This window comes from Salvelinus fontinalis, chromosome 37, assembly GCF_029448725.1.
Source record: "Salvelinus fontinalis isolate EN_2023a chromosome 37, ASM2944872v1, whole genome shotgun sequence".
Taxonomy (NCBI): domain Eukaryota; kingdom Metazoa; phylum Chordata; class Actinopteri; order Salmoniformes; family Salmonidae; genus Salvelinus; species Salvelinus fontinalis.
Window position 1 is genome coordinate 5,794,038 of NC_074701.1, and position 16,555 is coordinate 5,810,592.

At 46.3% G+C, this 16,555-nt stretch overlaps 1 protein-coding gene across 2 annotated transcripts in view; it reads right to left on the reverse strand.

The window, feature by feature from the left end:
• Positions 1-16,555, reverse strand: part of lmbrd1 (LMBR1 domain containing 1) — a 212,046-nt gene that overhangs the window by 21,681 nt on the left and 173,810 nt on the right. The window lies entirely within an intron of this gene.

The following is a 16,555-nucleotide window of genomic DNA, read 5'->3' on the forward strand; positions in this document are numbered from 1 at the left end:
AGGGCTTACAATGATGGCAAAAAAACAACATTTGAGAGTGCTCTGAACTTGATGCTAGAGGGGTACACAGCTGGAGGTTTAATGTTTGAAGGGGTACGGGGCTATAAAAAGTTTGGGAACCACTGCACTAAGCTATACCCCGCACTAGGATATACACTGCACTAGGCTATACACTGCACTAGGCTATACACTGCACTAGGCTATACACTGCACTAGGATATACCCCGCACTAGGCTATACACTGCACTAGAATATACACTGCACTAGGATATACACCGCACTAGGCTATACACTGCACTAGAATATACACTGCACTAGGATATACACCGCACTAGGCTATACACTGCACTAGAATATACACTGCACTAGGATATACACCGCACTAGGATATACACAGCACTAGGATATACACCACACTAGGCTATACACTGCACTAGGATATACACTGCACTAGGATATACACTGCACTAGGCTATACACTGCACTAGGATATACACCGCACTAGGATATACACTGCACTAGGATATACACCACACTAGGCTATACACTGCACTAGGATATACACTGCACTAGGATACACACTGCACTAGGCTATACACTGCACTAGGCTATACCCTGCACTAGGCTATACACTGCACTAGGCTATACACTGCACTAGGCTATACACTGCACTAGGCTATACACTGCACTAGGCTATACCCTGCACTAGGCTATACACTGCACTAGGCTATACACTGCACTAGGCTATACACTGCACTAGGCTATACACTGCACTAGGCTATACACTGCACTAGGCTATACCCTGCACTAGGCTATACACCGCACTAGGCTATACACTGCACTAGGATATACACCGCACTAGGCTATACACCGCACTAGGATATACACTGCACTAGGCTATACACTGCACTAGGCTATACACTGCACTAGGATATACACTGCACTAGGCTATACACTGCACTAGGCTATACACCGCACTAGGATATACACTGCACTAGGCTATACACTGCACTAGGATATACACTGCACTAGGCTATACACTGCACTAGGCTATACACCGCACTAGGATATACACTGCACTAGGCTATACACTGCACTAGGCTATACACTGCACTAGGATATACACCGCACTAGGATATACACCGCACTAGGATATACACTGCACTAGGCTATACACTGCACTAGGATATACACTGCACTAGGCTATACACCGCACTAGAATATACACTGCACTAGGCTATACACTGCACTAGGCTATACACCGCACTAGGATATACACTGCACTAGGCTATACACTGCACTAGGCTATACACTGCACTAGGATATACACTGCACTAGGCTATACACTGCACTAGGATATACACTGCACTAGGCTATACACTGCACTAGGCTATACACTGCACTAGGATATACACTGCACTAGGCTATACACTGCACTAGGCTATACACTGCACTAGGATATACACCGCACTAGGATATACACCGCACTAGGATATACACTGCACTAGGCTATACACTGCACTAGGATATACACTGCACTAGGCTATACACCGCACTAGAATATACACTGCACTAGGCTATACACTGCACTAGGCTATACACCGCACTAGGATATACACTGCACTAGGCTATACACTGCACTAGGCTATACACTGCACTAGGATATACACTGCACTAGGCTATACACTGCACTAGGATATACATTGCCAGTAAGTAAAATAAAACAACCTAGGCATTAAGTCTGATGAGAATTATAATGATGCACAAACATGTGTTTTTCCTACCACATCCATAGGACATCAATTGACACTGAACTCTAGCAACATAACATCAATCAATTAAATCCAAGGGGGATTTAAAAACACTGATTCAAATGGATGAATAGGTCAAATAAACCTGTCTACCCTATTACATATGGCAGATTTAGTTACCGTAATCCTAATAGGTTAGCAGCCAAATTGAATTCTGGGTGTGAGAACAGACCTGGGCTCAAATACTATTTGCTCAGCCATAATTACATGTGAAATATATGAATATGTTACAGATCTTTAACTGACTCCCTCATCCTCACCTGGCCCTCCACCAGCCTCAATATGTTACAGATCTGTAGCTGACTCCCTCACCCTCACCTGGCCCTCCACCAGCCTCAATATGTTACAGATCTTTAACTGACTCCCTCATCCTCACCTGGCCCTCCACCAGCCTCAATATGTTACAGATCTGTAGCTGACTCCCTCATCCTCACCTGGACCTCCACCAGCCTCAATATGTTACAGATCTGTAGCTGACTCCCTCATCCTCACCTGGCCCTCCACCAGCCTCAATATGTTACAGATCTTTAACTAACTCTCTCATCCTCACCTGGCCCTCCACCAGCCTCAATATGCTACAGATCTTTAACTAACTCCCTCACCCTCACCTGGCCCTCCAGCAGCCTCAATATGTTACAGATCTGTAGCTGACTCCCTCATCCTCACCTGGACCTCCACCAGCCTCAATATGTTACAGATCTTTAACTAACTCTCTCATCCTCACCTGGCCCTCCACCAGCCTCAATATGTTACAGATCTTTAACTAACTCTCTCATCCTCACCTGGCCCTCCACCAGCCTCAATATGTTACAGATCTTTAACTAACTCCCTCACCCTCACCTGGCCCTCCACCAGCCTCAATATGTTACAGATCTGTAGCTGACTCCCTCATCCTCACCTGGCCCTCCACCAGCCTCAATATGTTACAGATCTGTAGCTGACTCCCTCATCCGCCCTCCACCAGCCTCAATATGTTACAGATCTGTAGCTGACTCCCTCATTCTCACCTGGCCCTCCACCAGCCTCAATATGTTACAGATCTGTAGCTGACTCCCTCATCCTCACCTGGCCCTCCACCAGCCTCAATATGTTACAGATCTGTAGCTGACTCCCTCATCCTCACCTGGCCCTCCACCAGCCTCAATATGTTACAGATCTGTAGCTGACTCCCTCATCCTCCACCACACGTTTGAACTGCCACTGGGGAGGAGAGGGACAGAAAACTGGGACCACTCCTAGGCTACATGGTGAAACGGCCCCCTACACCGGTACAGCCTAGCTGTGGTGTGAGGGGTTCACCCTGCTGTAGTTTACAGGCTCACTGAGACACATTGACTCTGTACCGGTACGCCCTGTATATCGCCTCCACATTGACTGTGTACCGGTACCCACTGTATATCGCCTCCACATTGACTCTGTACCGGTACGCCCTGTATATAGCTTCCACATTGACTCTGTACCGGTACCCCCTGTATATCGCCTCCACATTGACTCTGTACCGGTACGCCCTGTATATAGCTTCCACATTGACTCTGTACCGGTACCCCCTGTATATCGCCTCCACATTGACTCTGTACCGGTACGCCCTGTATATAGCTTCCACATTGACTCTGTACCGGTACCCCCTGTATATCGCCTCCACATTGACTCTGTACCGGTACCCCTGTATATAGCCTCCACATTGACTCTGTACCGGTACCCCCTGTATATAGCCTCCACACTGACTCTGTACCGGTACCCCCTGTATATAGCCTCCACACTGACTCTGTACCAGTACCCCCTGTATATAGCCTCCACATTGACTCTGTACCAGTACGCCCTGTATATAGCTTTGCTAATGTTATTTTACTGCTGCTCTAAAATCATAGTGTAACTTTTATTTATCTAGTTTTAAAAAAAGTTATTTTTCTTAAAACTGCATTGTTGGTTAAAGGGCTTGCAAGTAAGCATTTTACAGTAAGGTTGTATTTGGCGCATGTGACAAATAACATTTGATTTGATGACTAAGATTGTTATTTACCACGATGCTGATGCCCTTCTCCTCCGTTTCATCAACAACACAAAAACAATTACATATGCGCTGGGGGTGAACAGTGGTGATGTTTCACCTGATGCTGACTGAACTGTGGTGATGTTTCACCTGATGCTGACTGAACTGTTTTGCTGTTTCACCTGATGCTGACTGAACTGTGGTGATGTTTCACCTGATGCTGACTGAACTGTGGTGCTGTTTCACCTGATGCTGACTGAACTGTGGTGATGTTTCACCTGATGCTGACTGAACTGTGGTGCTGTTTCACCTGATGCTGACTGAACTGTGGTGCTGTTTCACCTGATGCTGACTGAACTGTGGTGCTGTTTCACCTGATGCTGACTGAACTGTGGTGCTGTTTCACCTGATGCTGACTGAACAGTGGTGCTGTTTCACCTGATGCTGACTGAACAGTGGTGCTGTTTCACCTGATGCTGACTGAACTGTGGTGCTATTTCACCTGATGCTGACTGAACAGTGGTGCTGTTTCACCTGATGCTGACTGAACTGTGGTGCTGTTTCACCTGATGCTGACTGAACTGTGGTGCTGTTTCACCTGATGCTGACTGAACAGTGGTGCTGTTTCACCTGATGCTGACTGAACTGTGGTGCTGTTTCACCTGATGCTGACTGAACAGTGGTGCTGTTTCACCTGATGCTGACTGAAACAGTGGTGATGTTTCACCTGATGCTGACTGAACTGTGGTGCTGTTTCACCTGATGCTGACTGACCTGTGGTGCTGTTGTATTTGGCGCAAATTTTCTTTGATTTGATTCTAGTAGCACTTTACTATCTGAGGGAATGCTATTCTGTTCAGGGAACTGAGTAGGAAAGACCACTTGACTTAATAAACACAGATGTTGCTTGTCAAACTGCCATTTGGGGATAAAGCTCTGGGCTCTGACGGGAGAAAGGAAAGCTTATCAGGATGAAGACCACAGACAGACAGACAGCAGCCTAGCTGTGGTGTGAGGGGTTCACCCTGCTGTAGTTTACAGGCTCACTGAGACACAGGAGTAGATCTAACAGAGAAACATACTTATAAAGACACATCTGATGTTTTCATGTCGGCCAGAGATAAGTCTGCCTGAATCCTGTTGATGTGTGAACAATGGGTGCATCCCAAATGGCACCCTATCTCCCTATCTAGTGCACCACTTTTGACCAGGGCCCTATGGGTAGTAGGACCCTATGGGCTCTGGTCAAAAGTAATGGATTAAATAGGGAATAGGGTGTCATTTGGGATGCAGTCAGTGAGTTCTCTGTAATGTCCAGGTCAGTGGTCTTCTCTTATGGAGGCCCTGGAATGGACTATGCTCTAGATGACCTCTCCTAGTGATCTCTAGACAATGGGGGCTCTGGAATGGACTGTGCTCTAGATGACCTCTCCTAGTGATCTCTAGACAATGGAGGCTCTGAGAATGGACTATGCTCTAGATGACCTCTCCTAGTGATCTCTAGACAATGGAGGCTCTGGAATGGACTATGCTCTAGATGACCTCTCATAGTGATCTCTAGACAATGGAGGCTCTGAAAATGGACTATGCTCTAGATGACCTCTCCTAGTGATCTCTAGACAATGGAGGCTCTGGAATGGACTATGCTCTAGGTGATCTTTAGACAATGGAGGCTCTGAAATGGACTATGCTCTAGGTGATCTCTAGACAACGGAGGCTCTGGAATGGACTATGCTCAGATGACCTCTCCTAGTGATCTCTAGACAATGGAGGCTCTGGAATGGACTATGCTCTAGGTGATCTCTAGACAATGGAGGCTCTGAGAATGGACTATGCTCTAGATGACCTCTCCTAGTGATCTCTAGACAATGGAGGCTCTGGAATGGACTTTGCTCTAGATGACCTCTCCTAGTGATCTCTAGACAATGGAGGCTCTGGAATTGGACTATGCTCTATATGACCTCTCCTAGTGATCTCTAGACAATGGAGGCTCTGGAATGGACTTTGCTCTAGATGACCTCTCCTAGTGATCTCTAGACAATGGAGGCTCTGGAATGGATTTTGCTCTAGATGACCTCTCCTAGTGATCTCTAGACAATGGAGGCTCTGGAATGGACTATGCTCTAGATGACCTCTCCTAGTGATCTCTAGACAATGGAGGCTCTGGAATGGACTATGCTCTAGATGACCTCTCCTAGTGATCTCTAGACAATGGAGGCTCTGGAATGGATTTTGCTCTAGATGACCTCTCCTAGTGATCTCTAGACAATGGAAGCTCTGGAATGGACTATGCTCTATATGACCTCTCCTAGTGATCTCTAGACAATGGAGGCTCTGAGAATGGACTATGCTCTAGATGACCTCTCCTAGTGATCTCTAGACAATGGAGGCTCTGAAATGGAGTATGCTCTAGATGACCTCTCCTAGTGATCTCTAGACAATGGCAGCAAATAATTAGAATTTCTAGAACATACATTCTCAGTCAAGTTAATATCTGTGATGGGTGGACCGGCGACCATATTGAGTGTACTGTCTAACTGCTATCGTCAAAGTTTTTTTCCTGTTCTAGTAATTCTACGAAGGAACCAATGGCATGGGTCAGTGTAGAGTTTTAAATAAAACATTTTGTAACGGCAGCCTGATCGCTCCTGTTCATTTTATACATATTTTTTCATCATTAGGTGTTTATTTTTATTGTTTATGGAATTGTTTCCATTGACTTCGTTTTTTTAATGATACATTTACAAAATCATTTTGATGATCCAAATCAGTTAGCTAGTTAAACTAGCAAGCAGGCAATCTACAGGACTGTTAGTTTGGATTTCCATGACAACGGCTTGAGGGGGAGAGAAGAGAGAGGACTGCAATGCCTCGTAGAAGCGGCAACTGAAGTGTGATGAGATATTCCGACCTTGAACCTTGTGTGGTCACGAGCGCCTTTGTGGCTGCTCGTGAGTAGCATCAGCCAAGTGGGTGCTAAGGACAGAGAACGTGAGGCGATAGCGAGGTCCGTTGCTGAGGCAGCGGACCTCACCGTCTCTCTGACGCCAACTGACTGGCTCCCTCCGAGACCATCAAGGCTTCCTCAACTCTTGAAACAATCTGAACTGCTTCAACTTCCAGAGAAACAATCCATCCTTCAGCTCCCATCCTGACTAACACTTTTACAGGTGCTTTTGTTTAAATGACCTTTTTGTATGTTTTTTCTGATATGTTTGATGCTCATGGATTTCAGTTTGTATTGACCACTATATGAGTGTAATAAAAACTTGAAAGAAAAACACGTTATTCTGGCCCTTAGTATCTTCAGATCATGGTGCTGGAAATATCAGAGTTGTGGGGCCACAGAATAAATGAGAAACTGTCATTGTCAACAGTTATGTAAGTGACTGTTAATTATTAGGGAGTGGGTTGTCATTGTTTGCAACAGTCAAAAGCTCAAAGTGAATCTTTAAAATACATTAAAAAAAAAAAATCCTGTACCAATATAGACGTCAAGCAAAACACATGACTCCCACTAATCATAATTTAATTAATCCATTGTTAGGGTCTACGGATGTATCAATCCGTATTTCGTAATCATAAGCAAACAGACAAGCCTGGGAATAACAGCGCGTCATTTTGACAGGCTAGAGGAAAGATGACACGATGGCCTCCTTTCTCTAAGAACAAAGTGAAGGGAGTCTTGACTGACACATTCTATTGTCATACAATTCAAAAAACAATCCTCTTGATGCTGACACAATTATAATTGATTTGTTGGGAAGAGGGATGCTCATATCGCCCTGTAGATTGGCCCACCTGCCTTCTCTGAGGCAGCAATAGATATACACTGCTCAAAAAAATAAAGGGAACACTTAAACAACACAATGTAACTCCAAGTCAATCACACTTCTGTGAAATCAAACTGTCCACTTAGGAAGCAACACTGATTGACAATAAATTTCACATGCTGTTGTGCAAATGGAATAGACAAAAGGTGGAAATTATAGGCAATTAGCAAGACACCCCCAAAAAAGGAGTGATTCTGCAGGTGGTGACCACAGACCACTTCTCAGTTCCTATGCTTCCTGGCTGATGTTTTGGTCACTTTTGAATGCTGGCGGTGCTCTCACTCTAGTGGTAGCATGAGACGGAGTCTACAAAGCATACAAGTGGCTCAGGTAGTGCAGTTCATCCATGATGGCACATCAATGCGAGCTGTGGCAAGAAGGTTTGCTGTGTCTGTCAACGTAGTGTCCAGAGCATGGAGGGGCTACCAGGAGACAGGCCAGTACATCAGGAGAGGTGGAGGAGGCCGTAGGAGGGCAACAACCCAGCAGCAGGACAGCTACCTCCGCCTTTGTGCAAGGAGGGGCACTGCCAGAGCCCTGCAAAATGACCTCCAGCAGGCCACAAATGTGCATGTGTCAGCATATGGTCTCACAAGGGGTCTGAGGATCTCAGCTCAGTACCTATTGGCAGTCAGGCTACCTCTGGCGAGCACATGGAGGGCTGTAGGTTTAAACTTTAAACTGTAGGTTTTAACTCCAACCTGGTTGTTGGTTTATATTTAGGGTTATGTTTATTTTAAAACCATGTTATGTGATATATTTGATATAAGTTACCAAAATTCTGGTAGTTTACTGGTAAACTTTGAAAGTTTCCAGTAATATACCCTCCCTTTGCGACCCTTGGATACATCTTTGATTGACATCTGCATGGCCTCAATTCAGTAAATAATTGATGCAGCTCAATGCCTAACAATGCCCCCAAGTTTAGACGTTTTTAAGGTCTAACCCAAGAAAATCAATTTTAGACAAACAAAACCTGAATGACAAGCTAAATTGGGGCCCTCGCCTTCCACGTCTGTTTTAATCCTAAAGGTGTTAATTAAGGGACTTTCTCAATCCAAAATAAACGGTCTCAACCCAATAGCAGCAGGGACAAAATCCCCACCCTCCCCGGCCCAGCCATCTCTCCCCACCACCCCAGGCTGTTCATCTAAACCTGGTGCCACTCACAAGTCTGATAGCACTATTCCCAATAGCACCTAATCAGATTCCTAACAAAGATAAGAAAAGGGGGGAGATGGGGAGGAGGTAAGGAGAGACAGACAGAGAGAGAGAGAGAGAGAGAGATCGGAGAGAGAGAGAGACTTTTCAAAATAGCTTCCTATTTTTTTGTGAAATCCTCAGTGGCATTAGACCATTAGTGCCATTTCAGACCAGCCTAAGAAACGTTAGTCTCTATTATATGCTGAGTGAGTGAGTAATAGCCGTGGTAATGACCTTAGAGGAGATAATGGAGACGCTTGGCACTCAGCACCTGCTCACCAACATGTTACAAACCACTACACCCCCGAGGACCGCTTGCCAATCAGTCACAAGTTTGACCTCTAACCCCGCCCCCACCCGCACCTACTGCCTGTCTGTCTGTCAATCTGACGTTGCCATGGCAGCAGCAGGCGTAACATAACGGTTAAGTACAAAGTTTGCTTTTACGTTATAGCAGGTTTTTATGTTAAAGTATGCTGCGACTGTATGTGCTGGCAGAATTTCCAGTGGGAAAATTAAATAGTTAATCTGGTTTCATGTAAAAGAGATAAATTGAGAAGTAATATTGAGTTATTGTTACAAAAGGATCACAAGTTCAAAGGCCACTACAGATGTAGGATTTTAATTTGAACCAGTTTGCTACAGCAAGAAAATAACCCTGCAGCAACAGGAAATGTGAATTGTTTTGTAGATTATAATTAATGGACATTTTGAGGGGTTGATACATTTTTCATAAGGGATCAAGTCACATTTAAAAATGGAAATTACAAACTTCAGAATCCTTTTTAAAACTCAAATACGCTTCAAGTTTAACATTTCCTTCATAGCAGGAAATTTCTCCTGCAACAGGGTGATTAACATGAACATCTGTACATAAAAAAATCATATTCACAGTTGCCTATATGTCACAAATCATATTTACAGTCGCCCACATGTCACAAATCATATTTACAGTCGCCCACATGTCACAAATCATATTTACAGTCGCCCAAATGTCACAAATCATATTTACAGTCGCCCACATGTCACAAATCATATTTACAGTCGCCCATATGTCACAAATCAAATTTACAGTCGCCCATATGTCACAAACAATATTTACAGTCGCCCAAATGTCACAAATCAGATATAGATGACATGAACATACGGACAGAACATTCTGTTTTAAAGCCTGCCATCTCAGAACAGGATCAACGTCATATGTTAACATGACCCACTAGGGCCCTATGAGGACATTCTGTTTTAAAGCCTGTTATCTCAGTCGAGGATCAACATCATATGTTAACATGACCCACTAGGGCCCTATGAGGACATTCTGTTTTAAAGCCTGCCATCTCAGAACAGGATCAAGGTCATATGTTAACATGACCCACTAGGGCCCTATGAGGACATTCTGTTTTAAAGCCTGTTATCTCAGTCGAGGATCAACATCATATGTTAACATGACCCACTAGGGCCCTATGAGGACATTCTGTTTTAAAGCCTGCCATCTCAGAACAGGATCAAGGTCATACGTTAACATGACCCACTAGGGCCCTATGAGGACATTCTGTTTTAAAGCCTGCCATCTCAGAACAGGATCAACGTCATATGTTAACATGACCCACTAGAGTCTCTTCTCTGGGTTATGGCTTACATAAAACACATGCTACCTTCTCTCCTGTTCCTGCTCTAACAGAGATGAGTATTTTCTGTATAGCACATGGTAATATGTTCACTTAGCAGACACTTTAATCCTGTGACCTACAGAACTGTCAATAAGGATAGTGACACATATTCAGTATATGTGGCCCATACGGGAAGCGAACCCACAACCCTGGTGATGCTTGCTAAACCCCATGCTCTAACCCTGGTGTTGCTAGCTAAGCACAGTGCTCCAACCCTGGTGTTGCTAGCTCAGCACCATGCTCCAACCCACAACCCTGGTGTTGCTACTTAAGCACCATCCTTTAACCCTGGTGTTGCTAGCTAAGCCCCTTGCTCTAACCCTGGTGTTGCTAGCTTAGCCCCATGCTCTAACCCTGGTGTTGCTAGCTTAGCACCATGCTCTAACCCTGGTGTTGCTAGCTTAGCACCATGCTTTAACCCTGGTGTTGCTAGCTAAGCACCATGCTCCAACCCACAACCCTGGTGTTGCCATTTAAGCACCATGCTTTAACCCTGGTGTTGCCATTTAAGCACCATGCTTTAACCCTGGTGTTGCTAGCTAAGCACCATGCTCTAACCCTGGTGTTGCTAGCTAAGCACCATGCTCTAACCCTGGTGTTGCTAGCTAAGCCCCATGCTCTAACCCTGCTGTTGCTATTTAAGCACCATGCTTTAACCCTGGTGTTGCTATTTAAGCACCATGCTCTAATCCTGGTGTTGCTAGCTAAGCCCCATGCTTTAACCCTGGTGTTGCTAGCTAAGCCCCATGCTCTAACCCTGGTGTTGCTAGCTAAGCACCATGCTCCAAGCCACAACCCTGGTGTTGCCATTTAAGCACCATGCTTTAATCCTGGTGTTGCTATTTAAGCACCATGCTTTAACCCTGGTGTTGCTATTTAAGCACCATGCTCTAACCCTGGTGTTGCTAGCTAAGCACCATGCTCTAATCCTGGAGTTGCTAGCTAAGCCCCATGCTCTAACCCTGGTGTTGCTAGCTAAGCCCCATGCTCTAACCCTGGAGTTGCTAGCTAAGCACCATGCTCTAACCCTGGTGTTGCTAGCTAAGCCCCATGCTCTAACCCTGGTGTTGCTAGCTAAGCCCCATGCTCTAACCCTGTTGTTGCTAGCTAAGCACCATGCTCTAACCCTGGTGTTGCTAGCTAAGCCCCATGCTCTAACGGTGGTGTTGCTAGCTAAGCCCAGTGCTCTAACCTTGGTGTTGCTAGCTAAGCCCAGTGCTCTAACCCTGTTGTCGCTAGCTAAGCCCCATGCTCTAACCCTGGTGTTGCTAGCTAAGCACAATGCTCTAACTAACACACTGAGTCATCAGAACCACGTAGGAAACTCAGGTACAACAGTCTGTCAACCCCAATCTCACTAAGGGAGAAGAGAGCAGAAAGCATTTCATGTCTCAGTCATTTTGATTTGCAGCTGAATGTATTGAAACACCCCCTGTTTCACCATGGAAGTTTTGCTGGGTGGTAGCCATGGTAACCCACTTGATCTTGCAGAAGCATAGGCTGTAGGGCTCGTGTCTCGCTGTGGCGAGCGAGATACAGGATAATATTATCCATTACTGTAAGACTGGAGAGAGCCATGTTTACTGTTCATTACTGATTTCTTATTTCACTTTTGTTTATTATCTATTTCACTTGCTTTGGCAATGTAAACATGTTCCCAATAAAGCCTTTTGAATTGAATAAAGCGAAACAGAGAGCGAGAGAGAGAATCATTCTTCTTCGCTGAGCGGGGTCCTCTGTAGCTAAACATGATTCAAATGAACTTCTCAGTGTGATGAAAGTTCCTCTTCTCTGTCAGTTCAGAAGGCAGGTAACAGGTCCTAATAGGAGTGTGGCTAGTCCCCAGGCCTGGGGAACTGCTTTCAAGAGAGAGAGAAGTAGCAAACATTCATTGTTGTTTTGATCATGGTGTTCAAAAGAGATGAGTAGAACCTAATGAATTGATAATGAAAGAGAATTGACATGGACACATCGGAGACAAAATAGTGGATGTGGACGCTGAATTCTAGTTGACATCTTGCCCCTGCATTACTTTGTCAAGGAGACCTATTGGTCTCACAAAGGAAATGCATGTTCATGGAAGAGACAACATGAAGCTGTGATTTAAACCTTCCCTTCCTCTATCTCACAACCAAAAAGACACTGCCACCCTCATGGAAAAGACACATTGAGGGTCTTAAAGGCTTGTGCCCCCACACTACACTACACTCTACAGAGCAAAGGGCTGGTCCTGACAGGGAGGGAGGGGGGGTGTTCAAATCTCTCCCCATTCCAATCACAACCAGACTCTGGCCTACTCTTTGAAGAGTGGCAACATCATGTCCGTTTCTGGTGGGCAGTGACGGTCCCTCCCAGTCCCATGTGTTGTCTCAGCTGGACACTTCCTAGTCCGTTGTGCTAACGGCTGTTATGCGAGACGGCCAAAAGAGGCCCAGGCTGGTACTGTAATACCCTTTTCACACTACAGCGCCAACCCAAACCATACTGCGCTGGCTCGTACTGTTTCACATCGTCCTTTCCACCACGGTTCAAACCACTACAGTGGATGCATAATCAGGTCAGCACAGTACAGCTGCACTTGGCTCGCTAGTGTTGAAAGCATACAGGCTGGTCGGAGGAGTCGGTACAAGTTCCGTTGTATAAAAGCCTGGCAGTGTCTCAATAACTTGACATTGGAGATGCTCCCTGGTGAACAGCTAGTGGGCAATGGACGTGGGCATACAGGGAAGGCAGGCAGGGATAACCACAGCCGTAAATATACATGCATGTATACTGCTTCTATAGACAGAATGATATGGCTCTGAGGAGAACAGGAGAAATACAACTAGCGGCTCCAGATCCTCCTCTTTTGGGCACGCCTTTCCATTCACTCTCCAAACAGGTGTGTAATTCTGAACATCTAAAGGTCATGATCCCTCACGTTCTGATGATACAGTAATATGGGGTGTATCTTTGTGGTGCATCATGGGTGTGTTCATAAAGAGTACATCATTACTGTTCTGCTCTACCATGAGGATGTCCCTGTGCTGCCTAGGTCGAGTGGTGGAAGGATACAGTGGTTGAAGGATGCAGTGGTAGAGGGATACAGTGGTGGAAGGATACAGTACCCACCCACTGCCCGCCCTCAGCATGCTGACCTCAAAGACCTAGCTATCCCCCTCAGCCACTGACTTTCACTACCTCCCTCAGCCACTGGCTTTCACTGCCCCCCTCAGCCACTGGCTTTCACTGCCCCCCTCAGCCACTGGCTTTCACTGCCCCCCTCAGCCACTGGCTTTCACTGCCCCCCTCAGCCACTGGCTTTCACTGCCCCCCTCAGCCACTGGCTTTCACTGCCCCCCTCAGCCACTGGCTTTCACTGCCCCCCTTAGCCACTGGCTTCCACTGCCCCCCTCAGCCACTGGCTTTCACTGCCCCCCTCAGCCACTGGCTTTCACTGCCCCCCTCAGCCACTGGCTTTCACTGGCCCCCTCAGCCACTGGCTTTCACTGCCCCCATCAGCTATTGGCTTTCACTGGCGCCCTCAGCCACTGGCTTTCACTGTCCCGTCAGCCACTAGATTTCACTGTCCCCTCAGCCACTGGCTTTCACTGTCCCCTCAGCCACTGGCTCCCTCAGCCACTGGCTTTCACTGTCCCCTCAGCCACTGGCTTTCACTGTCCCCTCAGCCACTGGCTTTCACTGTCCCTTCAATCCACACCTCACTATTTCTCCTGCTAAAACACTTTCCAGTGTAGTGGCCTTTTCACATGATTTCAATCCATTTGTTCACCCCTTTGGGTTAATAACGTGCTTCAAACTGTAAGCTGTATTTCAAGTATCATGCTCTGATGCACTTACAGGCTACACATTCCCTCCTAAGTAGCTGAAAATGTTACATAAGCCAAGTTGGGTGGACATGTTCCGTTAAAATGTTGGTTATTTTCTTAGCTAAAAGCACTGCCATTTCTAAGAGCTGAACCTTGAGAATCATCTCCTCTGTCTGCCCTGTGCATCTCCACTGGTTTGGTCAACATCCAGGGCTTATAGTGTTTGCTCTCTGCAACCAATTTAGCTGGAGGTAGTCAAAAAGGTTTTATACTGTAGCACCTCACACATACACACACACACAGCCTCATACTGCAGCGTCCCACACATGTCCTCACACACATCCTCCTCACAAATCCCAATCCAGGATAGAGCAAGTTGTCATCCCATAGTTTAATATACTGTGCAAACGCTACCGTGTGTTGCTCAAATAACATGTCTGAGTACCCACATCCTCCTCACGACCACCTGTCTCAACCAAGGTGTCATTCAACAGCTTCCTGGACTGTGAAAACACTACAAACTGTTTCTATAACATCACGCAAACATGTCTCAATATAGCCACAAATACTGCTCTCCCTGTAAAGTGTTCATCTTAGCCGGAGTGCAAAATGATCATAAAATACATACATTGAATACATAAACACAACAGTTTGCTAGCTTTCAGTAGCGCCAGTGTCTATAGCTTCATAGTGAGGCACTAACATCTCTCATAGCGTTAGGAGCACCACAGTACATAACCTGATGTGGAGCCAGCTGCTGCTACTACAGTACATAACCTGATGTGGAGCCAGCCTAGCCAGCTGCTGCTACAGTACATAACCTGATGTGGAGCCAGCCTAGCCAGCTGCCACTACAGTACATAACCTGATGTGGAGCCAGCTGCTACTACAGTACATAACCTGATGTGGAGCCAGCCTAGCCAGCTGCTACTACAGTACATAACCTGATGTGGAGCCAGCTGCTGCTACAGTACATAACCTGATGTGGAGCCAGCCTAACCAGCTGCTACTACAGTACATGACCTAATGTGGAGCCAGCTGCTGCTACAGTACATAACCTGATGTGGAGTCAGCCTAGCCAGCTGCTACTACAGTACATAACCTGATGTGGAGCCAGCCTAGCCAGCTGCTGCTCCAGTACATAACCTGATGTAGAGCCAGCCTAGCCAGCTGCCACTACAGTACATAACCTGATGTAGAGCCAGCCTAGCCAGCTGCTACTACAGTACATAACCTGATGTGGAGCCAGCCTAGCCAGCTGCTGCTACAGTACATAACCTGATGTGGAGCCAGCCTAACCAGCTGGTACTACAGTGCATAACCTGATGTGGAGCCAGCCTAGCCAGCTGCTACTACAGTACAGTACCTGATGTGGAGTCAGCTGCTACTACAGTACATAACCTGATGTGGAGCCAGCCTAGCCAGCTGCTGCTACAGTACATAACCTGATGTGGAGCCAGCCTAACCAGCTGCTACTACAGTACATAACCTGATGTGGAGCCAGCTGCTGCTATAGTACATAACCTGATGTGGAGCCAGCCTAGCCAGCTGCTACTACAGTGCATAACCTGATGTGGAGCCAGCTGCTGCTATAGTACATAACCTGATGTGGAGCCAGCCTAGCCAGCTGCTACTACAGTACATAACCTGATGTGGAGCCAGCCTAGCCAGCTGCTACTACAGTTCATAACCTGATGTGGAGCCAGCTGCTACTACAGTACATAAGCTGATGTGGAGCCAGCCTAGCCAGCTGCTGCTACAGTACATAACCTGATGTGGAGCCAGCCTAGCCAGCTGCTGCTACAGTACATAACCTGATGTGGAGCCAGCTGCTACTACAGTACATAACCTGATGTGGAGCCAGCCTAGCCAGCTGCTGCTACAGTACATAACCTGATGTGGAGCCAGCCTAGCCAGCTGCTACTACAGTACATAACCTGATGTGGAGCCAGCTGCTACTACAGTACATAACCTGATGTGGAGCCAGCTGCTACTACAGTACATAACCTGATGTGGAGCCAGCCTAGCCAGCTGCTACTACAGTACATAACCTGATGTGGAGCCAGCTGCTACTACAGTACATAACCTGATGTGGAGCCAGCTGCTGCTACAGTACATAACCTGATGTGGAGCCAGCCTAACCAGCTGCTACTACAGTACATAACCTGATGTGGAGCCAGCTGCTGCTACAGTACATAACCTGATGAGAAGTCAGCCTAGCCAGCTGCTACTACAGTACATA